This window comes from Gallus gallus, chromosome 4, assembly GCF_016699485.2.
Source record: "Gallus gallus isolate bGalGal1 chromosome 4, bGalGal1.mat.broiler.GRCg7b, whole genome shotgun sequence".
Taxonomy (NCBI): domain Eukaryota; kingdom Metazoa; phylum Chordata; class Aves; order Galliformes; family Phasianidae; genus Gallus; species Gallus gallus.
The window spans coordinates 23,775,126-23,803,104 of NC_052535.1; the positions used below are offsets into that span (position 1 = coordinate 23,775,126).

At 37.4% G+C, this 27,979-nt stretch overlaps 1 long non-coding RNA gene across 1 annotated transcript; it reads left to right on the forward strand.

Annotated features, from left to right (window-relative positions):
• LOC121110794 lies at window positions 1-27,979 on the forward strand. Its single transcript, XR_005859811.1, has 5 exons — window positions 1-3,433; window positions 4,824-5,043; window positions 5,766-5,844; window positions 7,271-7,341; window positions 27,819-27,979. It is a non-coding gene; the product is annotated as an uncharacterized LOC121110794 (long non-coding RNA).

Sequence of the window (27,979 nt, forward strand, 5' to 3'; positions counted from 1 at the left end):
TCTACGATTCTGTGATTCTATGATTCTATGAAATAAGCTTTTGCAGAGATTCATTTACAAATATGGCTTTTTGTACTCCCACTACTTTGATTTGTCTTTAGTTGAAGGAAAGGTTTCAAAAAAACTTAAAAACAAAAATTAGAAGTAATGCACATTTTCACTACTGAGCTAACATATTTCTAGTTCTGGAATTCTGTATTTGATCAGATTCTATACTCCAGATATTCCACATATGGCAGTTAGTTTTGTTAAAATAATTGTCTTTTTTTTTCCTTTAATTTTCTTTTTCCAATTAGTTTCAAGCCTAAGAAAACATTAAAATCATCTGTGTGGCATCCTTCTGCCTTCTTTGCTCAGTTATGTCATTATTACATTTTAGCACATGCTGAAGAGGATTGGCACCTGTTACGTAATACCTGCTCTTTTATTCTGCCAAGTGCCATAAAAATCAAATTTCACTTAATGTATCTGATGAGAGGTATGTTCTCTAAGTGGACCATACGCATTGGCATACACAGCAAAAGTCGAGATTCTTCACCTTTTCCAACAGGAAAATTTTCCTACGTAATTTTTTTTCCACTGTCATGGTAATACTTCTTTCTCATCGAGAGTTTTGTGGGAAGTTAGTTTTATCTGTTATGTCAGGTATTACATCAGTCAGTTATAAAAATTATAATGATTTTATACATGTGGAAGGACATCAACATGTCTTCTTCCTGACAAATCTTCTGCAGGGCAGGAGGGCATATATGAAATCTTATTGTGCTGTGCTTTTGCTGGCATGATTTACAGATAAGTGTGAATGCAGTGTTTCTTTTCGACAGCAAAAACGTAGCTTTTCAATTCCTTTTACAGACAAACACAGATACATATATATGTAAAGATTTTATAGCCTTGTACTACAAACCAATTATGTTGCATATCAAATAAATACGGAGGTTTTTTTTTTTTCTGTCGAGAAAAAAATGGAGAGAGTAATCATGAATGAAAGGAGCCTTTAGCAAAGATATACATTACTTGTTTATCTTCACTGTTACCACTTTCATCAACGGTTTCTAAAAATTACACCCTTGTTTAGTTAACACAGATCCTTATCTTGAGTTTATCACATCGCCAGTGGCTGACATTTTACAAAGGCATTCCCTGTAGCTAAACACATCCCTGAAACATCAAGAAGCCCTTGCCAGATTTTTTTTCAGCCAATCCTGAAGACCAAATTTCAATATGAAAGCTTTCCGCATATTTTAGCTAATTTTAAATTAGGAATGTGAATCTTTTCCTAAGCTCATATGAACTTAAATGGCCATGTGCAATTATGGATGCTGACTGCTAAATGGAAACACATGTTTCAATGTAAAAATCCTTCTTATCACATTCAGGCTTCCTGAAACTCAATTACGTTTTAATTTGAGTTTCATTATAAAGCATTTTTACTATCTGTCTCTTTACATATACAGTTTTTATTTTTGTTATTATTTTAATCTGTTAAGCTACTTTTCATTATGCTAATTCACATTCTCATTGCTGTGCTTATGAAATAATTGTAATTTTAATGAAATAATTGTAGTCCTAATATTAACTAAAATATCATGAATTTATTTCCCTGTTTTTACAGGAGAGGCAGCGAAATGGACAACATAGCTTGAATCAGTTACAGCACTGACTTGAAATTATTTAGAACACCAGCCCCATCCCACTCAATCCCCATCCTGTTTTTGTCTTATATGTCTGTGATGTTCCATGAGAAAGACAGAGAGCCTACCAGTGCTGCTGAACCCAGACTCTCTTGCATCCCATGTCACTTACACCAGAGGAACTCCGAGAACAGGCTGAAACCATGCAGTGGCTGTTTGCACAGAATTTACCACTGCAAACTTTTCTGACTCTGGACAACTGCACCGCCACGGTTGTGCCAGAGCAGGCCAAAGAACAAGAGGTTATGGACGTGAGGATACTTTCATATATCTAGAACAGATACTGCCGTTTGATCCTCAACATTAACAAAATTATGTTTGACTAGAAGATTATAAAATGGAAAGCTAATATTATTTCCAGTTAAACAAAAGCACTGCAACCTCAGCAAAATCATGCTGTTGTCTATGCGGTTTCGGTTACAAGATACGTTTTCTACATCAGAAAGCGGGTGCTTCATTAACATTCATAATGCCAAATTTTTAAAGACAGCCAACTGAGTGTCAAAGAAAACTTTGACACACGTTTTTGCAGCTGTGTTCTGTCTCAGTATTTGTGTCACACTTTGATGGTGCCTTCTGCCAGATAGGGCTAGAAGTGGCACACTGGCATGGTCTCTTTTATTCACTGCAGCTGAAGAACAGAATAGTGAGACCTTCTGCACTTCCTCAAATCAGCAAAAAAGCCCTTGAAATCTTGCTGAGCAAGCAGTCTCTTATTGCTGAGCTTGTTTAAATTAGCCAGCTGAGAATCCAAGCTCTGATCCCATTATAACTTGAAACATATAGTTTCTGTGACTTTATTTTATTTCTATTATTTTTAAACAGATACAAATGAATTGCAGTCACAGAGTATGCACAGGAGAACTACAGCATGCACTCACGGGCATTCAAATTATAACCATGAAAAAAGAATGATCAACCACACATCCAGCTCAACAGTATATACATAGAGCTGCCAACAGTGAAGTATATTCATTAAAGCTGGTTGGGAATATACATAATACAGAAATCATATCACTATCAAAAGAGGAATTTCTGTTTATTTATTTATTAACTTACAGAAATAACCACTGTAATAGAGAAGGAATACTAATAAAGTTCCAGAATCCTGATGTGTCTAAGAAGGTGCCAAAACCATCCAGCTGTCCCAGTCTTCTGAAATAACTCCACTAAATAAATTCAGACCTTTTCCCATATAGAAAAATAAGGATTTTCTTTTTGATTGCAAATTTCTTTGAGGCATCTCTTCAGAGTCAGTTTTGTCTGAAATTCTGCAAGTACACAATATCAAGACCCTCTTTTGGCTGGTAAATATATCACACTTGGATTCCTTTTCACATGAACCTTGCTGACATTTTCTCCCTTTTGTATCTTATACATCTGACCAGAAAATAATAAATTATTTGTAATTTATAACTTCATTTAACAGTAGTTCATAGTTTAATGTGCTGGAATGTAACACGTGATGATTGGGCAGAGTCCAGCACAAAAATAATTTGGTGGTCTTTTTTCAGAATTTTTTAATAGTCCACAAACCCCCAGGGAAGCGGGACATCTGTTGGAGTACTCTTTCAGTAGACATCTCAAGTGGCCAGCTAACCTGCTGGGGAATGGATCATCCTGCAGAGGGTGAATCATGAGCTCACAGATGAAAGTCACCCAAGATGACATCCCAGATACTATTGGCAAACATCATACATGCCGAAATCAAAGATGAAGCTGTCAAACAGTAAGAGTGGGTGAGCTGGTTTATATCCTTCAGATAAAGACTTGGATGTTTATTCTCGTTTCAGTTTGCAATATTTTTCATTGCAGAGCCTGTCAGATTTTGACAAAATCTTTGTCAAGTTTAGTTATACTTCATAAGACAGGAAATAGAAATCTTGTCTATGATTAAAGACTGACAGGATCTAACAGTCAACAGCCTAAATAAAGGGAAAGCCTGCCATGGGTCAGTGGGGTGGGGGGGAGGAGGGCTTAAAAAAAAGAAAAAAGCATTTGGATATCTTAGCCAGGATTAGAATGGAGTGTCACTTTTCCAGGAGTTAAGGAAATTGACTATCTGTAGGACAGGATGCCAGAGCTTTGTGGTAGGACGGAAGAGTAGTTCCTGAGAGAAATCTCTGATCTTAGCTAATTGTCCCTATTGCTCAAGCAGTAAAAAAATCTTGACCTCAGCAGGAAGTTTCACAGCCATGTGAAGGAGTGCTTTAATAACAAAAATTTCCAGAATTTTCTTTTTTTTTTTTTTTCTTCTTTCAGGTTACATAACATAGAAAACAATATCAGCTAGTAAGGAAACAACTCCAGAAATAGAGGGAGCAGACACCAGGTGCCTGCACGTAGTACATGCCAAAGGTGTTCTATTCTTTGGTAACATTTAATATTGGGTGTCACCAGATAGATCTCATAGGTGATTGGTTCTGAAGATTACAGATACTTCTTACGGGAACATGATAAAATATGAGAGTAGAAATATTGTTCTAACAATTCAGGACTGACAGATGATAATCTTAGAACAAGTGGGGCAGTTTTTATCATGGCAGAAGTAAATCTGTGTACCCAGAGACAAGGCATAAAACCTGATAGTAATAAATAAAGCAGAGAAATGAACTTACTGTATGAAAGAAGAGAAGGGTAAGAGCAGAAATAGAAGGTAAGCTCACAGGTGTGCAGAGAAGGGCAGCAGTTTCCATGGGAAAGAGAAAAGAGGCAAAGAGACAAAAATCTTCAGAGATAAATACTGAGAAATAAATCAGTTGCTCATTCAGTCCACATAGTCTCCATCTACTTCTAGTTGATTCTGCTCCTTTTACAGGTGTCTTCTTGAATAGTAGCAGCTGCCAACAGGGCTTAGATGTGATTTGTCCCATTTTCTCATTTCTTACAAAAGTTTGGCCTTCATTAGAAATCATGACAAAGATGACAAAGGAGGATGCTTGAAATGCACAGGATTGCCATGTGGCTTTAGGTCTGTGCAAGAGGTGAGTTAAGAGAAGAAATGACAGGATTGCCAATAAAGTAAATGCAGGAAATAAATTGTCAGGAACAGGTGGAAACTGTGGGGTTTGAGTACTGAAAGTAATATTGCTAATACATGAAATGTTACATATTTGTTTGATATTTCAGATGCTGCAGGGATAGACAGCAACATCATGTTAAAGAAAACGCTCTCAGAAGCCTTCAGGGGAAGTCACTGCACAAAGTGGAAAGTGTGTTTAAAAAAGAGAGAGAAAAATTAAAGTATATAAGCCAACTCAAGGTATCTTGAGGTACCAGTAGTGTGTTGTAGAACGTTCGACTCCTGGGATGCATATGTGGAATGGAAGATTTGGACTTTATCTGGATGGTGAGTTGAATTATGGAAATACTTGTTCTAAGTCAGTGTAGGCATAAATGATGTGAAAAACTTATAGAAATGGGGAATAATGTCTGGAAAAAAAAGTTGGTATATCCAGAAAGGGTATAGCTAATCATATTATAAAATAGCTATCCCTTTCCCCACTTACAAAAAATAATGAAAAAATAAAAATGTGGTGACATAAAATTCCACTGAGTCAAATATTTTGTAGTGTACAGTAACATTCTCAGTAGTTGTGTAGCTCAACACTGAAAGTGTCTTTGTTCCAAAATATCTCAGGAGCCAGAGACGATTAGCCTCACTCAGATGTTATGTTGGTACACAAAACCCAATTGTAGATACCACTGCACTACCGTGCTGAGTGAGGAAGTTCAGCCTCTAGGGTTTTTGGGGTGGTTCTTTTTTTTTTTTTTTTTTTTTTTTTTGAGCATTTTGGTTTTCCCATAGGAACTGCTAATGACAAGAACCTGGCCGCAAATTCCTGCTTTCTAGGGACTGGAAATTTTCTAGACCTCCAAGTTTGCAGTGAGGTTTTCCTAAAACTCTGCTAATTCAAGGAGACTCCAAGGGCAGGAGTGACCTTTAGTCTAGAAACTGAGATGGAAGAGATCTAGGCGATCTCCTCTGGCTCTTGCCGTGAGCTTCCTTGTTTTGTTTGCCAAATAATAACACACAAATTTTAACTCTCTCTCTTTTCTTTTTCCGTGGAGTTCTACTGGCTATTCAGAAGATGGCCCTGAGAGAGGAGTTGACTCTACTTCTCTTCTGAAGTTGGGTTATTGCAAAAAGGTAAATAGCAAGATTCTCAAGAGCAAAAATAGAATAAGACTGATTCTGTAGTCTGGTGTCTAAAGGTGAAAACCACATTCTTGTCTATTCCAGTTTTGCAGCTCGTCTATTTGTCCTTGATTAAACCTGCATTTGTTTCCCACACTGAAAATGTATATTTTAGCATGGTCACATCTAAGAAAGTTGCAATTTTAAAGTAATGAATAGCATTATACTTCAGTCTTTCTTCACTGTTATAGCCCATGGTGTAAATCTGCACTATGAACTTGGCCAATCTGTTATACACAAGACAGTTGGGCTTTGTTGGCTTTTTATTTAACTGTAGCTTTGCCCCAAGCATAGAACTGTTACACTGCTGCCCCAGACTGTAACATGAAAGATTAAGAATCTACAATCTGCCTGCTTGCTGTACCCTACTCTGAATAATTACCAGGCCAGTAGCTCAGGCTGTTTTCACCCCAAACATATGGACTAGAGCCAAGAGCCTGTTCCTGTCACATTGCTTATCTCACTGTTCTGCTGTTTCCATAGTTAGAAAAGAAAGAAGATGAGTGAGAATATTGCTTCTCTCCATATAATCTGATTCACAGCCAGATTAAACTGCATTTTAATCAATTTGTTTATGATAGTTTGAATAAATTCAGTATGAAATGTATTTCATTTATTGCAAATAAATTATTAATATTTTTAATGTTTCCAAAGATAACACTTTGAAAGCTCTTAATATTTTGGTGACATTAAGTAAAGATGTCATGGAAGACCATCTGCTGCTAGGGCCTAGAATCCAGATATAAAATCTTGAATGTTATTTTGCTAGTGCCACAGACTTCTTTGTTCTCAGCAAGCTACTTGTTCTGTTGTTTAGGAAGATTATTAGCAGATCTTTTTCCTTTCTAAAACACAACAGCTTTTTCCAGTGTTAATCACCTGATCAGATATCTGAATTCCATTGATACAGCCTGGAGGTATTTGGCTTTCAAGGAGTGAATGTGTAAATGGCAAAATTTTAACATTCATCCTTTGACAAAAGTACCTCCTTCGCAGCAGGTATATCACTCAAAGTAAGCCTACGGTTATATGTAAACTATTAATCCCTCAGGAAATATTCTCTCTTTTTTTGCAGTAGTCAGTACTGCCTCAATTTAATATGTTCTATATTTTTAGTTAATAACAAAACAGAATAAAGGTAATTTTTTTATGTTCTATGCTTTGAGTTAAAAGCAGGCTTCTTTATACTTACGCTCAGATTACCTCAGAAAGTAAAAATAAAAATAAGGCTATTACTTCAAAGAAGAGCCAGCTTTAAAATGTATTTAAAGTTACAAATGGCACAAGTATGAATAAACTGTTGACTTTATTAAATAATTAGTTTCCGAAGTTCTTCAGGTCTTCAATGGTTTCTCTGCAATTTTATCATTCTCTTCAGTATCATTTCAGGCAAGCTCTGTAAGCCCATGTCTGAGTCACTGAGATGTGCTTTGCAATGGAGGATTAAGGGTGAGTGACATTTTCGTAGTGTCTAGATTAAAATGGAGCTTATTTCTTCATTCAGTTAACGATACTAAAATATAAAGATGACAAGAAACAAATAAATAAATTGAACACCAAGTTAATACAGATTGCTTCCAATTTATTAATTTAAACTGAATGGTTATGGTAAAACTGCTCAGTGTGAAAGTCTTTTTCTCAGGAGTTCATTATTTCCAGTAGCAGTTTTTGCGTTTTCCTATAGAATCATAGAATCATAGAATCACAAGGTCAGAAAGGACCTACAAGATCATCTAGTCCAACCGTCCTTCAATTACCCTTGCTACCACAAGCCACTAAACCATATCTCGTAGCTCCTCATCCAGACACCTCTTGAATGCTGCCAGGGATGGCGACTCCACCACCTTCCTGGGCAGGCCATTCCAGTGCCTGACCACTCTCTGAGAGAAAAAGGTTTTCGTTATGTCTAATCTAAACCTCCTCTGGTACAACTTGTGGCCATTTCCTTGGGTCCTGTTTGTTGCCTGGGAGAAGAGGTCAAACCCCTCCTCATCAATATATGAATATATGAATGCAATTCTGAAATGTACATATATATCTATATACCTACTAATATACTGCGTGAGGAAGCTTTCCTGTCATTGAATGTCTATTCTTTTTTTCTAATTGTAATGTGCATGATATTTTGCAGATAAATCCATTTTGTTCTGCTTTCTGAACATTTTGGAACATTAGCCTCTAATATTTCCATAAATAGCACTGGTCAGAGCGAAAATAGAAGCTGCATGAAATGGTGTTCTACAACATCTAGTCCTGATGGAAGCGTCCCGGGCTGACCTCAGGAAGACTCAGCAGACCCTGTGTTTTTGGGGAGTTCAGTTAGTCACAAAGCTGATAGGGCTGGGATGTTGATCTGTCAATACAAAATGCCATCCTCTAGCCATGTTCAGCAGTAAGTTCCTGTAGATAAAATGCATAGTCTGACTGAGGGGACCAAGATGTGCAATAACAACGAAAAGAATTTGAAATAGGACCACGAGCCTGTGATTTGAGAATGCAATCTGAAAGAAAAAAAAACAGCAACCAGGAGGCCATATGCTGGACAGCTATGAAAATCTGACATCTGAATACTTTTGAGATCTGGAATACCACCTTGAGTTCTTCCAGTTGCAGCACACAGGATGACAGATGGCTTTGCACATCTATCTCATGCTGCAGTGCTCATGCTTTAAAGGGTGAGGAGGTGGCACTTGTGTGGGCACAAGAGTAGAGTGAAGGATGCAGGATGCCACTGCACATATGGATGAAATATTGCCTGGCATCACAGATGGGTCTAATACCTTGAGGGGCTTTGTCAGGAGACAGAGTGGGTTGCTTGCAAGAGGCTGCAAGTCAGGAGCCAAGAGTGACAACCGAGCTGGTAGAGCAGTTCCCCCACCCTCACAGTGTAATCACACAGCATCCACAAAAAAAGAGCATAAGAATGATGGAGTAGCCAGGTTTAGTTAACAGCCTAGTGATCACTGGTTAACAGTGATGAGGCAGGTCCAAGGCCAAGACAGCAATTCAAAAAGGCAAAGAAATATGACAAGCACAGCACACCCATATCATAGGACAGACAAGTGCCAAGGGCACATTCCTCAGAGAAATTGCAGCTCTCAAGCTGGAGCATGCATGGGTGGAAGACCCAGAAGAGATTCCCACAGTTGTTTTGTACAGGTTTACTGATTTCATGGCACTCAGATCTAAGCTTACACAGTTGTACCTTATCAAAGCAGACCATGAACAGAGGTGTCTTCCCCTGGAAACAGAGGAAAAGATTGAAGAGGAGGATTACAGAAGAAGGAGGCTACTGACTAGTGTGGGTAATTAGGTCCTGTTATATTCAAGGCACTGATGGTTTTGGATTCACCTCTGACAGCGTGTGGTTACAGGGATGTTACATGTTTCTCTGTGAGCAGAACAGACAAAGCTGTTTAAGAGAACTGTAACTGTGTTTGACTCCTTGCTTCTTGATCGTAGATGGTTACGGAGTGTTCACTTTTCTCTGAGATGAAGACATTTCCTGACTCAAGAAGCAGTGCATCTGTCAGCAGTGTCTAAGTGGTCTTTGAAGGGCTTCAGTGTAAATCTTTAAATGAATTGTACAAGCTAAGTCACAGGGGCATGATTCATCAGGAAGGAACAGCAGATTATACACAAGTTAACAGGGCCTACATGAGCTGTACTGAGACTGCAATAACCAGAGAAAAAGTACCCTTCTGTTCATGAATGCTAAGGATGCAACAAGCATATTCCTGAAGCTGTGAGTCTTCTCACAAGCATGTGGAGTAGTGACTTGAGCTTCAAGTGCACACTCAGGTACAGCTACAAGAAGAAGCAGGAATATCTCCTGACTCTATCACTGGGTAGTGTATGTGGTATCTTGACTTGATGTAGAGTTGATCTGACTGAACTAAGCATGCAAACAAATGTGTACAGCTTGCCCCTTAGCCAGAAACAAAGATCATGATGACATGCATCTTCAAGGATGAATGAGAAGCCCTTTAGGGAAAATCTTCAGATTTTTAACTTTGGAGTTTTCTGGGGGGATAATGTGACACAAAACTGGTGTAAGTACAGACGTGCCTCAGGGCTTTATTGTCTTAAAGTTAAATCACAACAGCAGATGTAAACAAATTGTTCCCAAGGAGGGAGGTGATAGGTTAGCTGTGGAAGTTAGAGCAGTTGGAAAAGACTACATATTTTTGTATGCTGATTTTGTTATAGTGAGACAGAGCTGGTGTTTTCTTGGCTTTGGAGAAAGATAGGGGATTTTTCAGCAGTAAGTAGTATGCACAGTCATTGCTACTTGATAGGACAAGGAGCAGGAACTTTAAACTAAAAGAGGGTCAATTAAAATTAGACGTTAGGAAGAAATTCTTCACTATGAGGATGGTGAGGCACTGAAACAGACTGACAAGAGAAGCTCTGGATGCCCCATTCCTGGATGTGCTGAAGGTCAGGCTGGATGGACTTTTCAGCAACCAGTCCAGTGGCTGTTGTCCCTGCCCGTGCCAGGGAGTTTGGAAATAGATGATTTTTAACATCCCTTCCAACATACACCATTCTATGATTCTAGTTTCTAAAAGCAGCTGTAACAGTAATACTAGGTTGTAAAGAACATAAGAAAAAGAAACACTAGAAAAGGAGCAGATTAAAATAATGGATGATATAGCAGAATGGAAGATAAGAAGATAGAAACTGTCAGAGAACATGTGAATACACAAAAAATCAAAGTCATTAATGGACTATATTTCTAATTTGCATTTTAAAAGTTTTTGAATAAATGGTTTAAGTAATTTGTTGTCGAGCAAGCTATCTAAATGAATACAGTTAGAAGAACATTTACTGTTGTTTGTCATTTCATATGACAGCCATATGAATTCTTTCATGTTGAATTAATTATATTACTGCACACACTGGTGAAACTGGGAGCAACTCTACATCCGTGATTGGTATCTTGACATGGTTAATGTTTTAGAAAGTAGTATTAAAGACCAACTAGAACATGTCCTAATGAGATCACAGGAAGAAATCATACCTTTCAAGATATTCAGTACTTTTCAATACCTTTCCCAAAAGTACATATTAAAAACTTGATATGCCTGTCTGTAATGCTATTATGTGATGGAAAGTACAGTGATAGTAACAGGGTGGCACCTAGGCTGCAACAAATGAGAACAAGCCCCAGTACAGCAGCTGCGGACACAGAAACAAAGGAAGAAAAACTGTAAATATTTATCTAATATTGAAAACCTATGGACAACTCTTTGAGATAATCATATATTTAGCTCTCTGTATATAAATGCTCCAGTAAAGCCAATTAGACTGGTCCATTACTAGTATTAGTCAGGTGCAAAAGATCTTACAAATTTAGAGTTTGATTATTTCCCATTTTTGTCTTTGAATTTCAGCTTGTTGTCTAGACAGCATAAGTTCAGACAGCTGTAAACTGCTATAATCTTCTTACGTTTATTTGAGAAATGTCTGAAACAAGTATTTTAAGAGAAAATATAAAAAGATATTTCTTGAGACTGTACTTCAAAACAAATCATTAATGTTTTGACACAAAACCAAGAAAAAATACATTGTAAGTTATAATGCTGCTCTTCTATATAAAAAAACTGCACAGTAAGCTGGAGATAGCAACTTATAAATTCTACACTTGAATCCTTTGAATGTTTTATGCATGTTAACCTCATGCATGTGAATATTTCGTCAAGATCATAAGTAGGAATTTAATATTGTTTGACACTACTGTCTGTGTATTGCCTCCTCAGAACAGCCATGCAGAGAAGGTCTTGGAGGTTCTGGTGAATGAAAAGATTTTCGTGAGTGGGCACTATGCACTTACATGCCCAAAGGCTAACAGTGTCCTGGGCTGCATCAAGAGAGAGTTGGCTAGAAGGGTGAGGGAGGTGATTGTCCTCCTCTGTTCTGCCCTTGTGAGGCCCATCTGCAGTACTGTACTCAGGCCTGGGGCCCCCATTACAAGATAAAGATCTACCTGCTCCATCAGGTATAGAGGAGACCATGAGGATCATCAAGAGGGCTGGAACACCTCTTCTATGAAGACAGGTTGAGAGAACTGGGGTTACTTAGCGTGGAGAAGAGAAAGTTGCAGGGAGATCTCATAATGGCCTTCCAGTACTCAAAGGGAGCTTATAGAAGGAAAAAGATTGTCTATTTACATGAGCAGATAGTGATAGGACAAGGGGGAAATGATTTTTAACTAAAAGAAATGAGACTTAGATTAGATCTTAGAAGGAAATTTTTCACTTAGAGGGTGTTGAGACGCTGGAGCAGGTTTCCCAGAGAAGCTGCATGTACTCCATCCCTAGGGGGCCTCAAGGTCAAGTTGGATGAGGCCCTGGGCAGCCTGAGCTGGTGGGTGGCAACCCTTTCCATGACAGGCGGAAACCAGATTGGGCTGTAACATCTCTTTCAACCCAAGACTCTCTATGAAAATAACTCTATGTTGAATGGCTTTTTGCTTAATGAAGGTCCTGAAAGAATTTTGATTTGAACATAAAACTATTCTAGAAATTTTTGAAATAACACATTGATTGAGAAGAAAAAGTATATTCTATAATCTACTGTAGTTGCCTGTATTTAAATGTATTAAATACCATAAATCTTTCGAGTAATATTATATATAGTATTACAGAATACCCTTTTTTTGATAAACAGAAAATTCCTGTAGTGCTATTGCTATAGGACTCAGAATGTCAAATGTATCCTTTTCAAAAAATGGCAGGTAAATTAGAAGCACTGTTTTGAAACTAATATGTGGAATTTCCACTTAGCTTCATATGTGAAATATTTCTCTTGCCATTTAAAAGAGTAGGATCACTTGGGTTTCAGATCACTTTCAAAATAATGATGTATCCACAAGTTACTAGACAGATGAATTTGCACGTTTTCAATTAAGTAGGCTGGATACTCAAAGCCTTTTTAGTCCACTTATGAGTCAAGCAGAAGCAGATACTGAGAAGCAATTAATTTTGACAACTAATGCTAAGCTTTTTATCTCTATATTCTATAATCTGTTCCAAGTAATAAACAGCTCAAATACAAAAATGTCAAGTAGTGAGTCTAGCTTGAAACACTGACTTGCCTTAAGCAGTTTGGCTTTGGATAGCATGATGTGCAAACAGTTTCCCAGTAGGAAATGAGTTGAAATGTATTTTTTTCATTAACTACATGGTAGTATTGTGGCAGTAAGTTTTGAAGATACATCCCAATTCTGTATCCCAGATGACTGACACATGAGCACATTTTATCATATTCTTTGAACACTTATTTATTTCAAAATCTTAATTCCACAATATCAGATCTCTTTGCAAGTTTTCTTGAAGAAAAATTTCTTCAGATTTATGGTTGAAGTGGATACTGATTGTTTTATGTGTCCCCTCCACCCTATCAACTTTTAAACTAGGAATGTATTAGCTCTGAATTATTCTTTGCAGTTCTCTAGTTCCAGTTTTAAGAGTAGTTCCCAAAGCATTTCCGAGTCATTCAGGTTTTTTGATTGGTTTGGTTGCTGGTTTGGTTTTTTGTTCCTCTTCCATACCTCACATCCCTGCCCCTACTCACCTCCCCCCTTAGTTCTTATCCACTTAGCATTTTCCCTTTGGAGAGAGTCACAGATTTATTTATTTAACTTTCCAAGGTACTGAAGTGGCAGTATTTTGCCTATTATAAAGTTTGTATGCCTCCATACTGAATACTTTTTCTGAAGTTAGTGCAATTATTAAAGCATAACTATAGATTATGATGCTTAACAATGACTCCAGAATATCCCATGCTGTAAATTGAGACTTGAAAAGAGAAAATGTTCATCTGCAGCAAACTAGTTCTTTAAGATGCAGGTTCTTAACACACAGCAAGCTTCTTATGTAGAAGAGGGCACTATCTCCTCAAAATAACTTGTTAAAACAGCAGAAATCCATAACAAAGGCTAATTAGATGCAGTCACTCTGCCCACTTGAAAATCTAATACTTTCTCTGTGTGTTGTGTTTTCTTTTTTTTTTTTTTGTTGGTTTTTTTTTTTTTGCCTGCAATTGATATAAGAATCACATAACATCGTTATAGTCTTATGTTTCTGTTGGCCTTATGTAGCTTTCCACTGAATGAGGGTCCTTAATTGATGTTTTTCTATTGTATAGTCATTTTTAATACCTTGACACTGGTGCAAATTTTAGTCTTAACTCATAAATTAACCTCTTGTGGGATGAGGAATGTGTTTTCACAGAAAATGTTTCCAGTACAGACTAGAAGAGCGTTTTTCTAAGTAAAGAAATAGTAGTAATGAAAAGCATATTCAACCTTGTGATATCAACAACTGCTGTGCAGTTGGTCTTTACTTTTTCTTTTATTCTCCTTCACGGAATTTTTAAAATCCATAGGAGCATTTTCTTTGTAAACCTTGATATTGTTGAAAAATTCCCAGCTGCCAATGTCTCCAGAGATCTAACCTGGAAGTTGCTCGGATATCCCATGTTTGGGGATAGGAAAACCTTGCTGATGCTTCACATTCATGAATTCCTTGTCATCCTCCATCAGGAGTATTTCAGCCTCCAACAGAAAGTACTACTTGATAAGAAAGCATCTTTCAGCATGAAGACCACAGTCGGTGTATCTAGGAATAATTCAGCTGTGAAGACACTGAATTCTATGTATATACTCAACAAGTGATCAAGTTTGTCTTTATACAGGCTGTTTGCTTTCTTGATTGGCCTGTTTCTTGATTGCTTCACATTAAAACTGAGTCATGACCTTGCTAGTCATTTATGTCTCTGATATTTTCTCATGATTTACTGACTTCAAATGAGAACTGAAGGCTTTCAATGTACGTGACAAAACTGAAGCCTTCAGCAAAAAGTTTCAACTTTGAATTTGTCAAGTAAGAAAAAGCAATTTTGACACATTTGGACCTCCTGACCTTTTATGGATGAAAATGAGCAAACACTCAACAGTCTGGTGGAAAAGACAGCAGAGAGGATCACTCGATAGTTCTCGATTGTCAGTTTAGACACTACAGCTCTAAAAAAAGGGAGGAGGGATGACAGAGCCATGGTCAGAAATCTGCAGTTCCAGTTTCCAGTTTAAAGACACAGAGCAATTCAACAGATTGTGCTGCAGTTTTGGAAGGAAACTGGAATTCATGCAGGAACCTAGTACAGAAATAGTAAGCAGTCTGGCTAGGCAGATAAGGCTGTAACTGTCAATTCAGGAAAGTTTTTATTAGCAAAATGAAAGTGAGTTACCACATAAATGTAATAAAGATGGTCTAATACTCGCCCTATCAAGCCTTTACCTACTTGATTCTAAAAATTAGTTTTCATTGTTTCATTAGAACTGGAGTATGAAAATGGTAGATGAAAACAATTTCAATTGTATGCCCCAGCCCCTCCCCCTAAAAAATCAAACCTGGTATTCACAATTATAGGTCAAAATTTGTTATATGATAATCTAAATACAAAATTTATGACAGAAATTGCATCTGAATATTGAGGAGACAGCAACTCAAACAGAATCTTGTCCTGTAAATGAAGATAACTGGGACATTTTACCCTCTGGCTTCAGGTCTGGGAACTAGTAACCTGGGATATGCTCTGACATATCTGGCCCAGTTTAGACAAATCTTAACAGTACCAAGTTAATGTGTGATAACATCTAACTGTGCTAGGTGGACCTTGTATAAAAATAGCTTAAATCATAGTCCTGGAGAAAATATTTACTATGGCTCGAAATATCAAATAGGAAACAGTATGTAAAATGGTCCCTGAGGTTGTTGATGGTTTCACAGCGGAGAGATACATTAGTGTTTACAATAAAGTTGCCTCACAAACAAATGCTGTGGAGTGATGATTCAGTGAAAGAGCAAACAAAAGGAGCAGCCGATTGATTTAGGCAGAAAGTAAGGAATTGAGATGGGCATACGCCAAAAATGAAGAGTGATAGAAGAATGCGATGTATTGAAAATGATACAGTAGTGACAGATTTATTGTACATCTGCAGCTCTTTGGAAAATGTCGTATGTTCCCTTTATTGCTATTGAATACAGTGTCCCTATGAGGAGGAAGCCTAAGCAAATGTGCAAGAAGGGCATCTGTTCAGAATTTTAGCTTCTAAAATGGGAGTTTCAGAAGGAGTGTCAGAGACCTCCCAGGAGCATTTCGGCCACACAGAGCTGATGTTTAGTATTTACATCACAGTCTGTTTTGCCCTGAGATTTTTTGTGTTGTTTTAATGAACAGCACGGACAAAAGCAGCACTGTAAGTCACATTCCCCTGAAGACAATGTAACTAGGCCAGCTGAACTGCTGAAGCCTTGATGAATAGAGACGAGTACTGCTCATTCCCTCGGCTGCACTAAAAGCTGAGTCAAAAATTTAAAAGTTTTGTAATACATGTGAGGTCTCAATTCAGCTGACTTCTGTGCATGCACTGAGTGTGTTTGCCTGTGTATGATAGAACAGAATCTTTGTGTACTCTAGCTGCTGAAAGAAAACATCTACTTCACCTGCAAGCTGCGGTTAGGTTTCCACAAAAGCTCATCTCGTGACATTTGGTGTTATTTCAAAGGCTAGGACTGCTTTCCTGACACAAGCTTTTCCTCCTGATCACACATGTAAAATTTCTTGTTCCTGGTTCTACCCTTGAAGATGCTAGATCACTTTAAAGGAAAGTATGAGCAAATGGGGAAAAATATTGGAGATTCTGAACACCAAATAGGCTGCTAAGCTTCTCCTTTGAGTGCATATGTCTATGTATGAGTGCATACATATCTGCATTTCTATTTCAGTTGCTTGGAACTAATGATGAGTTTTGCAAACTACCAGAGAGAGTTATTATTCCAGGACTGAATTTGCTTATTCAATTCTCTGGGGAACACAGAGTGTTGCTGAGACTTACCAGAGTGAATACAGCACAATGCAGCAAGGCGCGCACCCTGCTGAGTTCACTCCAAGCATTTGCTAAAAAGCATGTATCGTAGGAACCGAAATGTGCTTTCAGGTCTCCCAGGGTCTGATTAAATTCAAAATGAGAGAGTTTCCCATTGTGTTTTCCATCAGCCCATTTCAAGAGGGGAAGAATGGGAACGCTGATGCTACAAAATGTGTAACTCTTAGAGGGCTCAATGCAACACCTTTCATATCCTAAATTGTACAACATATATAAGTATGAGCTAGATGTTGATTTACAATAGCATTTTGTTCTGTGTGCACTGTAATTCTGAATGCTGAACTCAAGTTTTCTTAGTTCGGTTTGTGTCAACCCATGTGATCAGGAAGTCCACATTTGACCCTAGTTCTACCGGTAGAAATCTTGCTGGCAATCACACAGTCTGGTATAAATGCCTTGATTATAGAGTAAGCAGTGAAAGACAGTGAGTACAACCAATGGAACTGGGATAAAAGGGACACTTTATTTATACTCCTGGAAGCAATAAGCCAGGGATTTTCTCTGAAAAAAGAAACCGTATATTAAAGTAAGCATAAAAAGTACTGGAAAGCTTCTCCTAAAGGTCTTTTGATAGAGAAATAAAAAACAAGAAACAGAAGCAGGTTAGATGCATTTTAGAGTCTAGTTTTACTACTTTTTAACCAAGTAACTCTTCAAATTCTCTTTTTTGTTGTTTTTTTTTTCCCCTCCCATACACCATCTGCTGTCACTACTATTGAAGTACTGAATTCTTAGATGAGGTAGTATCTTTAGTATCTTTTTTTCAATGTTTTTTTTTTTCCTTGCTCATAAGTGATCTATCATATTTACTCGATTTCAGAACATACACAAAAAAGAGGAGAGTTAGGGTAAGCTACTACCTCCTTCCCTTTTCATCAAGTTCTGTTTTAAGATCTCAGCTTATAGTCTTATAATTTTTCTTCGCTACCAGACTCTATTTGATATCAAAGGACATGTTCTAGAAAAGCAATTTAGCAGAGAAAAACAGATTAATTAACTTCTGATCATTATGTAACACTGGAATAACAAATATGTTTGTAGCTGTACAAGCCTAATTTGTCTTTTCAATAATGGAATTCTTAAATTTTCTCACTGACAGAAGATAAAGACTTGTGTCAGTGTTCAATCTGAGATATTAAAAAAATGATGCATAAGCATAGACTCGTAAGTATCTCAGGATACTCTAATTTATACTCAGTATTCAACATCAAAATAAATATCTCCAGTACTATAGAAGGAGTTTCACAGCACTCCTCCTATAGTAGGAGGATTAGTTAGGATTGTGTAAGTTGCATGTGCTTGGACAAGGTGAATGTCCGTCAGCTCTGTTCATACTGACTCCTTCCAATGAAACAGCCAATTTCAGTAGGGAACGGTACACTTCTGGTATGTCAACAGAAAAATACAAGCAGTGCATAAAGAGCTTTCTGAGATTGGCACTGATTCTATTTTGGACTATTTTTAAAGAGAGGTGTTGTTGGGAATGATTCTTACCTAAACAGCTCAGAGTAGAAAAAGAATAACAAAGGATAATAATTTTACCATACTGAGAAGCTGTCTGAAAAAACTATTTTTCCATTGACAAAATAATCAGTGGAGAGTGCAGGGATTAGAATACAGAGGCAGAACAGTGTGGACTACCCTGATTTCCCCCAAGGCTGTAATACTTTCTGCCATGACAGTAGAAAAGCATATGCACAAAATCATTAGACTCTTGAACAAAACTGAGATTTAAGCTATCAGTACTACCCCAACCAAGCAGAATAATATCTCAAGGAGAGTTCTCCATGTGTATTCAGAATAACAACAAACAACTCTACTTAGAGTATACACTAATTTAAGCAAATAGGAAAATTGACATGAAAATCTTGGCCTGAACAGCAGAACAAGATAAAATTAAGGAAGACTTGTTAAATGAAATGCTTAGATTAGGTAACTCAAACTCAAAATTTTCAGAGACAGTCTGGTGAAGTAGTAGTACCACAGGACCAAACTATCATGATATTTGTAGGTAAAGTGGTATCAAACAATGTATGAGAGCTCCTCTGAAAGCAATGTCTCCTATTTTATTGTGTTGACTCATGATGCTGGAGGTGAATGTTGGTGGTACGGCGGTTGAGGTTGAACCTTCCTGCCAATATTCCATTATATGTTGTTGCTGTGCAGTGGGTGGCAGCAGAGGGGCAGTCTGATAAAATGACATCTGACATAGAAGAGCATATGAAGCAAATATGTGGAAATGAATTCTTCTGTGCAGAAAAAAATGGCTCCCATTGATGTTTATTGATGCTTGCTGAACATTCATAGAAGCCAAACAGTGGATGTGAGCACGGTAAGGCAGTGGGTGGTGTGTTTCAGCAGTGGCAAGTGCAACTTGAAAGAAAAGCCATACAGGTTCCAGGTGGCCATACAGTTCTTTACTAGCACAGCATGCAGGCTTTTGTTCATTACTGGGGAAAATGCATAGCATAATGGTGACTACCTTGAAAAATAGTATTTTGTAGCTGAGAATGTGCTCTATGAATTGATATTATTGTGCTCATTATTTCTGTTGTGATTTCCAAGGAAATAAATAGGAGGCATTATTTTCAGAGTGAATTATATGATGCTATTGCTCAGAAAGCATATTTCACTCTAAGATGCAGTATTTGAGTTACCATATGGAAGACATCTCTGAATGTCAGAAGTCAGGAAATTTTCACTTATTTCTAACCATTCTGGCTTTCTTCAGTATTGCCCTCAAAGAAGGGAGACATCTGCCAAATCAGTGTTTTCCTTGTTTTGAAAGGACAGCACAACACAATATTACTGAAAGCTTATGGAAAGATCTGTGTTCAAAATCATCTGAAGTTTTCCTAATGGGGTAAATGCCTTATTCAATAGGATGCTTTCACAGAAGACTCATCGTATTTGGAAGATCTGGATGATATTTGTTATTCAAGCAACAGCGTTATTTTCACGAGAGAAACTGCTCTGTGGAACAAGGACTCTACTGTACTTCACAACAGACACTTTCCCAGAGGGATGCACAGCAGTGGTGTTCTTAATACCATATAGATCATCATCATAATGCATTAAATAGCTAGTGACAGACTGTTTTGTCAATAGAGAGATTGTTTGTAAATGGGACAGCTGGAAGCTGACTGCAAATGAGTCAGAAGTCAGAGAAAAATTAATATCAAGAAGAATTAGAGCCTTTGGCTCTTATTTTTGTCTTTATTCATGAGTTTCATCTTAAATTGCCTTAAAAATTGAATTTAAAACTCAAATGTAGTAGTTAATAGATATTTCATTTCAAGCAGGAAATAACCTAATTAGAGTAAAACAAAAAGGTTGTATTTTAGGTGCAGTGTGAAAAATAGGCCACGACACAGAAAGCCTAAAGTTAGCTTTAAATACTTTTTGATGACACAGAATGTTAATTGAATGAGTGTTTTGCATAATTAACAGGACTCTTTCAACATAATAGAAAGAAAAACATTAGAGAGCACAGTGGAATTACCCCCTCTGGAGAACTGACCCAGCTTTTAACAAATCTCTTTGGGGATTCTTGATAATAAGTGAAAAGGGCCTTTAGGGAATCATTTCTCTCCTTTTAGCCACTGACACTGAAATTGTCATGAATGCTTCAACAAACTGTCCAGAGAATTATGATAGTATATTACCTACCAGGATTTCCTAGTGGAGCTGAGCACCTGGGTGAGAATATTTTCTCAGTCCTAGAGAGAGCTCTCTTGCTGGTCAGAACACAATCTTAAAACCTTCCTCTCACACGTAACAATGATGTAATCTTCTTAAGAGTACTTTTTGCATCAGGACAGTTGTCTTTCAGTAGACAGTCCAGCATTTGTGGCACAGATGGCATGCTACTGTATAAATGATTGTGTCTGAGTATTGTTAAGTATATTGGAAGACTGAAAATACTACATAAATAAATGGCAGGGGCAGACTAACTGAGCCTGAAACTGGCTACCATCACCAGCTGAAAAGCAAGCAGTGAAATTAAAAAAATATACATTCTCTAGTTTGTCATCAGGAATACTGGACAAAGATCTCATTAATTTGATTGTTTTGTTCTGTTGGAAAGAAGGCGACATCCTCAACGAGAGGTTGGATGGAGACCAAGGTTCTGACATCCTGTTTGTTTTTCTAGTTAAATTAGTAGGAGTCCCAGGATATCAACAGACCTCCTCCATTTTGTGTGCAATTGTAGTAAATGGTGATTTGAGAAAAGGGTCAGGAATGCTTGTTCTTCTTCAGGTATGTGTCAGAAAAACAGTTTAGGATTCCTGCCTGATAACGTTACAGCCTATGATGTCCACAAAATGAGTGTTATCATTTTAGAATCTGTGCTACTTCCTACATGAAACAATTCTGCTTTCCCTGTGGTGTGGTAATTCTGATTCATTTGAAATTAACTTTAAAAGTGGTTAGCACCTTAGAAGTATTAACATCGTGATCTCTATGGAGATTGTGCCTGGGTTCTTATTACTCTTAATACCACAATTTCTGGAGGGAGCTACATACTTAATTGAAGCTAAGTACCTAATTGAAAACACTTTTCCTGATTACAGGTGCTCATCAGTATATAGAAATCTTAAGTGTACTGTATGCTAAGTCCAGGACAGAAATTTTATTATTACTAATGCTTAAGTGCCTTGTCTGTCATAGGATGTAATTTCTCTAAGGATTATGAACTACAGTCTCACAGCTCATTTTTCACAACATTGCCCATGCTAATGCCAAACAGATCCACAAGTCATGTATATATAACAGACTGTGCAGCTGAAGATATTTCCACAGCAGTAGTCAGCCATTCAGGTATCAAATTATTGTGCAATTCCTTCCCAGTGTTCTGTCAAAGCACTAATGACACCGGATATTCTTTTTAAAGCTTCACATCATCAGGTGATTAGCAGTCTTGCAGAAATAAAACTGATGCCTTCATAGTTGTAAAGACTACATATAACATTCTATTCAGGAACAGCAAGAACTAAAAGACAATTCAAAAATACAATGTAGTGTATTTATTATTCACTTTAATCAAATCTTGTTGGATGTGTACTGGTGATAACTTTGAATGAAACATCCACCATTTCTAAAACCAAGCCCACCGTTTGCATGTATTTCTCATTCCCAATAGATGTCTGCAAGTTTGATGGAATGAAAGAGTCAAAAGTAAAAGTAATCAAAAGTAAAAGTAGTTTGGAGTAAGTGTAAAATGCTTGTTTGTTCATTTGTACCTCAAAGAGAACATTAAGACTATTTAAAAACAAACGATTATCAGTAGGAGTAGATTTTCCAATGTTATTCTGTTGCCTCTTGAAAGAGACAATGTGCTTTAATAAATCCTATTTATCTGCTTACCCAAGTACATGAAAAGGACAGTGAAAGAGGAAAGGAGAAAAACTCTCCCTCCTTCTGTCTTCCACCTTTCTTCCTTCTCTCTCCCTCCCTCTCTCTTTTGTACTGCTTCCCTGTCTACCAGGATTAGAAGTGATGTGATGACAGTGAGTACTTGGTTACCAAAGGAAGATTAATTGAAAGGTCAGGTCAGCACAGAAATACAGGGATATAGAATATACTCTGTTTACAATACATTGAATATTTCAAGGAAGCTAGAGAAGGAAACAGTATTAAATGTAATAACTTGTCAAAAACCTACCCATATACTACCAGTTCATCTGTCTTATCAAATACATTACATTTACTGTCTTCCTCACACAATTATATTAACAATTAGATAATTTTTAAATTTACACTTTGAAATTATTAAAAAATACCATATGTCTGTGCTGATTAAAAAAAAAGGGGGGGGGGGGGGGGGGGGGGGGCTGGGGAACTTCTTTCTGTCCTGTGGATCTTCACTGATAAAATCATGAGTAATGTGACACAGGGAAAAGGGAGGCTGATGTCTCCCCATCAGCTGTGCCTGTAGTGGTGGACATTCTTGTCAGATTCCTGTGCATCTGTTTCCCAGGCCATATTGTATCTCTCCTCTGTGTTGCTCAAAGGAATGTACATCAAGCCCATGGCATCAGTATGAAGGATGTAAGAATGTATGTCTCCTAGAATGAGAAGTGGTCATGCTTTAACACCTGCGATATATACACTATTGTGTATGTTGTTCCATTTATCATTTGCATTTGTTGCTGTCTAACTATTTATGCTCTATTTCTAGCCTATATTTGCCAGTTTCAGCTTCCTTCTATTTGATCACTTCATACCTTTATTTCTATACTGTGTCTTTGAGTGCACTGAACTTCTACCAGCTATCTTCCCCTGTTTTCACTGGTTGTCTATGACCAAGTTTTCACCTGGTCTTCTTCTTGTAAATGAAATAAACGAAGCTTGATTAGCATTTATCAGACATAATACTCAGCATATCTCAGTTTACTGTTGTGAATATGTTTTAAATTTACCAAATTCTTTTTGAAATGGAAGACCTCAGAACTGAAGACATCAATTCCATCAGTGCCTTCTAAAACTTTTCAAAAGTATTATGTCATTGTTGTCACTATGTCTTATAAGCTTATGGCATGTAGTTTCCTAAATTATAGTCTGTCACATTGGTTTAGGTAATCATCTATGCTTTGGTGTGAAGATATGCACATAGTTCAAGTAGGGATACCCAAGCTGGTCTTAGTCTGGGCTGGATACTAGAGACAGTCCAACTGTAAAAAATTGCTTTGACTTAACCTTATTTATTTGCATCCAGAGCCCTGGTACTGCAGTTTTACGGCTTTTACTATTGGAGCAGGGTAACTCGTATTTGGCACTTGAAATCTTACTGTCCTTTGTATTTTACATCAAGAGAGCTGCATCAACTGCTAGAAATGATATTCCCATCACCTTTATGCACAGCCAGTGCAGTAATACAGTGTCTCTAATCACTGTGAATCTGTAATTCAAGGGCAACGAGACAAAGTATTGTAAGAATTTTTTACCTATATCTTAAAATGAGATAAAAGTGACCATAAAATCTAACAGTAGCTTTAAAAAAATCTCATTTCAATCACAAACTCTTAGTACACACAAAGGAGCTCTCTAGAAAGAGCTGAATCTTTCACAAAGGCTTTAACAACATCAGTCACTGAGATCAAGATAATAATTTAATCACTATATGCCTTTTGTGATTACAATAAAAGAATGTTCCAGGAATTTGTAGTACTAACTTGTAGTACTACAAATAAAGAATTTTTGTTCTTGTTTTATTTTTTATTTAAGTTAAGCCCTTTCACCTTGTCTCCATTGCATTCCTTACTTTAGTATCCCTTTGCAAAATACAAACCTATTGGGTGTATCTGGGAAATGTAAGAGCAGCTAGAAAGAAAAGAAGTAAAAGATGCACAATAGAACATATCAATAGAAGAAATAGATATTTAGAATTCAAAACAAAATCATCAGTGCAGTGATGGCCATTAAGATCAGTTGCCTGATCCTCTGTTGATCTACTATGAAACAGTCTGCTCTGGCCACATCTCTCATCAGACTCCAAAACAAACATAAATTAGTGAAAAGTAGAACGAATGAGAATAAGAACAAGACTTGAGGCAGGAGCTATTGCAACTTCACTTGTCTAGCACCTTCTTTTAGAGGCAAAACTTCAAAACTGTAGTTGTCAGACGCCCTGGACAGTTACCGAAGTTCTGTAAGTATTAAAACTTTCTGTATTCAAGTGACCTCTTCTTGCTACAGTTCTGCTCTTTGAAAATCAGATGGCCAGTCTTGACTGAGCTGAATAACTTGGTGACTATTACCTAATTAAGACCTTTCAGGTTTTCCAAAATTTTGCATATGTCTGTATTGTCATGGATGGTAAATGTTTTATACTAGAACACCAACACTGGGCATTAGAGATGATGTGTGGGACACACCTGTGAGATATAGACTCAAGCTGCAGCAAATATTGAGTACAAGTTTTAAATATCTCAAAGAAAACTTTAGCACCAGCTATTGATAAGAAATCTGAAATATCCTTGCTGTGTTTTGAAAGACAGAAATGAAATACAGAAGTGAGGGGAGAAGGCACTACAGAGGGACCTGGATAGACTGAATCAATGGGCCAAGGCAAACTGTGTGAGTTTCAATAGGGCCAAATGTCAGGTCCTGCATTTTGGTCACAACACCCCCAGGCAACCCTACAGGCTTGGGGAGGAGTGGCTGAAAAGCTGCCTGATGGAAAGGAACCTTGGGGTACTGATGGAAAGTCGGCTGAATATGAGCCAGCAATGTGCCCAGGTGGCCAAGAAGGCCAATGGCATCCTGGCTTGTATCAGGAATGGTGTGGTGAGGTGAACAGGACTAGGGAAGTAATCCTGTCCCTGTACTCGGCACTGGTAAGGCCCCACCTTGAGTACTGTGTTCAGTTTTGAGCACCTCAGCACAGAAAGGACACTGAGGTACTGGAGCAGGTCCAAAGAAGGGCAACAAGGCTTGTGAAGGGCTTGGAGAATATGCCCTATGAGGAGAGGCTGAGGGACCTGGGGCTGTTTAGTCTGGGGAAAAGGAAGTTGAGGGGAGACCTTATTGCTTTCTTCCAATATCTGAAAGGTGATTGCAGTGAGAGTGGGGTTGGTCTCTTCTCACTGGTGACAGGTGACAGGATGAGGTGAAATGGCCTCAACTTGTGCCTGGGGAGGTTTAGGTTGGATATCAGGAAAAACTTCTCTACAGAAGGGGTTGTTAAGCACTGGAATAGGCTCCCCAGGGAGGTGGTTGAGTCACCATCCCTGGATGTATCTAAAAACCATTTGGATGTGATGCTCAGGGCCATGATTTAGCGGAGGGTTGTTAGAGTTAGGTCATGGTTGGACTCAATGATTTTTAAGGTCTTTTCCAACCTGAGTGATTCTATGATTCTATAAAAATGCCTTAGTTTTTGAAAGAAGAGTGCAAGCTTCTAACATTTGGATAGAAATAAGGAGTCACGCACATAGAGATATGCCTCCCCTGCATCCTAGGGTAAGGCTTAATAGCACACCACTATTCTCATAATTTCTTAACTTCTTCCATCCAGTTATAAATCTCTTCCATGAAGATCTTTTGTGCCATACAGGAACTTACGGGGCATAATTTCTGTTGAGGAACTGGATTGTGACTGACAGGCACCAAAAAAGCTGAAGTATGTAATACTGTGACCTTTGCTTGACTCCAAGTTTTGTTTCTCCTTCTTTGAATGGCTATTTAATTATCGATGTACAGCTCAGCAGAGTACTGTAGGATCGTTTTTGTCCTCCATGGACCCACAGAGGTCCTTTATCTGTTCTATGAGATGTTGGTTTCTGGAGTTGGAGAATTTTCTTCCCATCATTTCTGGAAGTATTCTTGCAAAACTGACTCCCAAACAGAGGTGTTACTGAAAAATATTGTAGGGGATATTTTTCCTGTGTAATACACTGTATTCAGTTCTGATACAAAATGAAATTAAAATATTTTGTTTACGGTTTTGAGAAAGATAAATATGTAAATTCTACTAATAGTTTAATTGTAATGAATACACAGTATTAAAAAAATTTTAAATGACTGCAAGTTAACACTGAGAATAAGTCTCCACAGTTTTAAAATCTTTCTCTCCTTTCTGTATTTCTATAAAGAAGCTGGAATTCTGAATTCAACAAAAATAGAAAGTTGTGGGTTTTTTTTTAAATATTCTCCTTTTTAGCAAATGGTCATTCTTGGTGACTACAACTTCATAATATTGCTAAGTATGCTTCTAACCTTATGCCTTTGAAAATGCAAATGCATAGAATGGTATTAATGCCACATACTTCAACTGAAATTACTAGAAATTATACTGACATTTAATTAATTAAAAGTTATTCTTAGAATATGAAATAATTATGTCGTTCAAATACACTTAATTTATATGGTACTTGAAATAAAATCCACTTTCCCCATCCTTCTGAAATTAAGAAGGTTGAAAGCAGCAAGCATCTCTAAGAGGGATTCAAATATTGATAAATGCTGTATTTTGAGACCAAAAGGTGCAGTGTTTTGTAATTTTTTTTTTTAAGTAAAGAACTCAAAAAGATTTAGTTAAGTTATTAGGGAACGGTAGAACATTTCATACACTTCCCTTATTGTTCATACCAATTGGAATGAGTCAAAATTTGACTGTCATCAAGAAATATTAGGGTGTTCACTCTTAGATGTGAAAAAATCCTCATCTGACTGCATAAACTCTTTGGAATTAAATGCTAAAATTTTTTTTAGAAAGGCAGATCTTCAAACTTTGTGCCTAATCCTTGGCAAATATTTGTTGATCATTTCTGATTTTCCTCCCCTTTTTGTGTATGGCATAATCAAGATGAAAAGCACTTGGTAAGGGAGTCAATTTTCTTTAAGATGCAGACTATATGCAAGATCCTTGTTGAAAAGATTTCTCCTGTGCCACTGTCCGTAGTCTGCCAGCTTATCAAGGACAGTCACAACTGTTTATTTTCTTCTATGTTCAGAAATGAGGTAAAGCACTTGTGATTTTTAGAAATGGCATAGGGCTAAAGGACTACTCTTGATCCACTGTTGCTGTATCAGCTTTGCTTTCCAATTTCTCTAAGCAATTCCCAACAATCTGGAAATAAATAAATAAATATTCTCACCATGTGGTACTGTAATAGTAGCTTCTTTCTCAAAAAAAGGACAGATCTGTTGGCCCTCACCTGACTCAGCTCTGTTACTATTTTATCTTAGGTTGCTCACAACTGACAACTAGCTAGTAGTTTAACGCAGATTATGTAGGCTATGCTACATCTGAGGAAGTATGGAAGTAAATGGAAGTAAAAAAGAAGGGTAGAATAGCCCTCGCTTTTGTACAAATGCCAACTAGACTTAATATGTTCACTTTAAATGTCCTTCAACAGCTGCATAATATTCCCATCAGTGAATAAAGACCATCTCAACTAGTAGACAAACATAGTGGCCATGCTTTTAATGATATTTGTTTGTTTGTTTTTTCCTGATTGCTTCAAAGGAGTTTGCACATGGAAGCATGACTGTGCTTGCAGTCCCACAGTAGAAAAGGCAACCAGGAGGGGGGAATAATCAGTAACAAGGAAAGAACTGCCTGGGATGTCCGGGCTGGCCACCAGTGGAAAAAAAAGAAAGAATCAGATGAGAACTGAGTGAAGTATA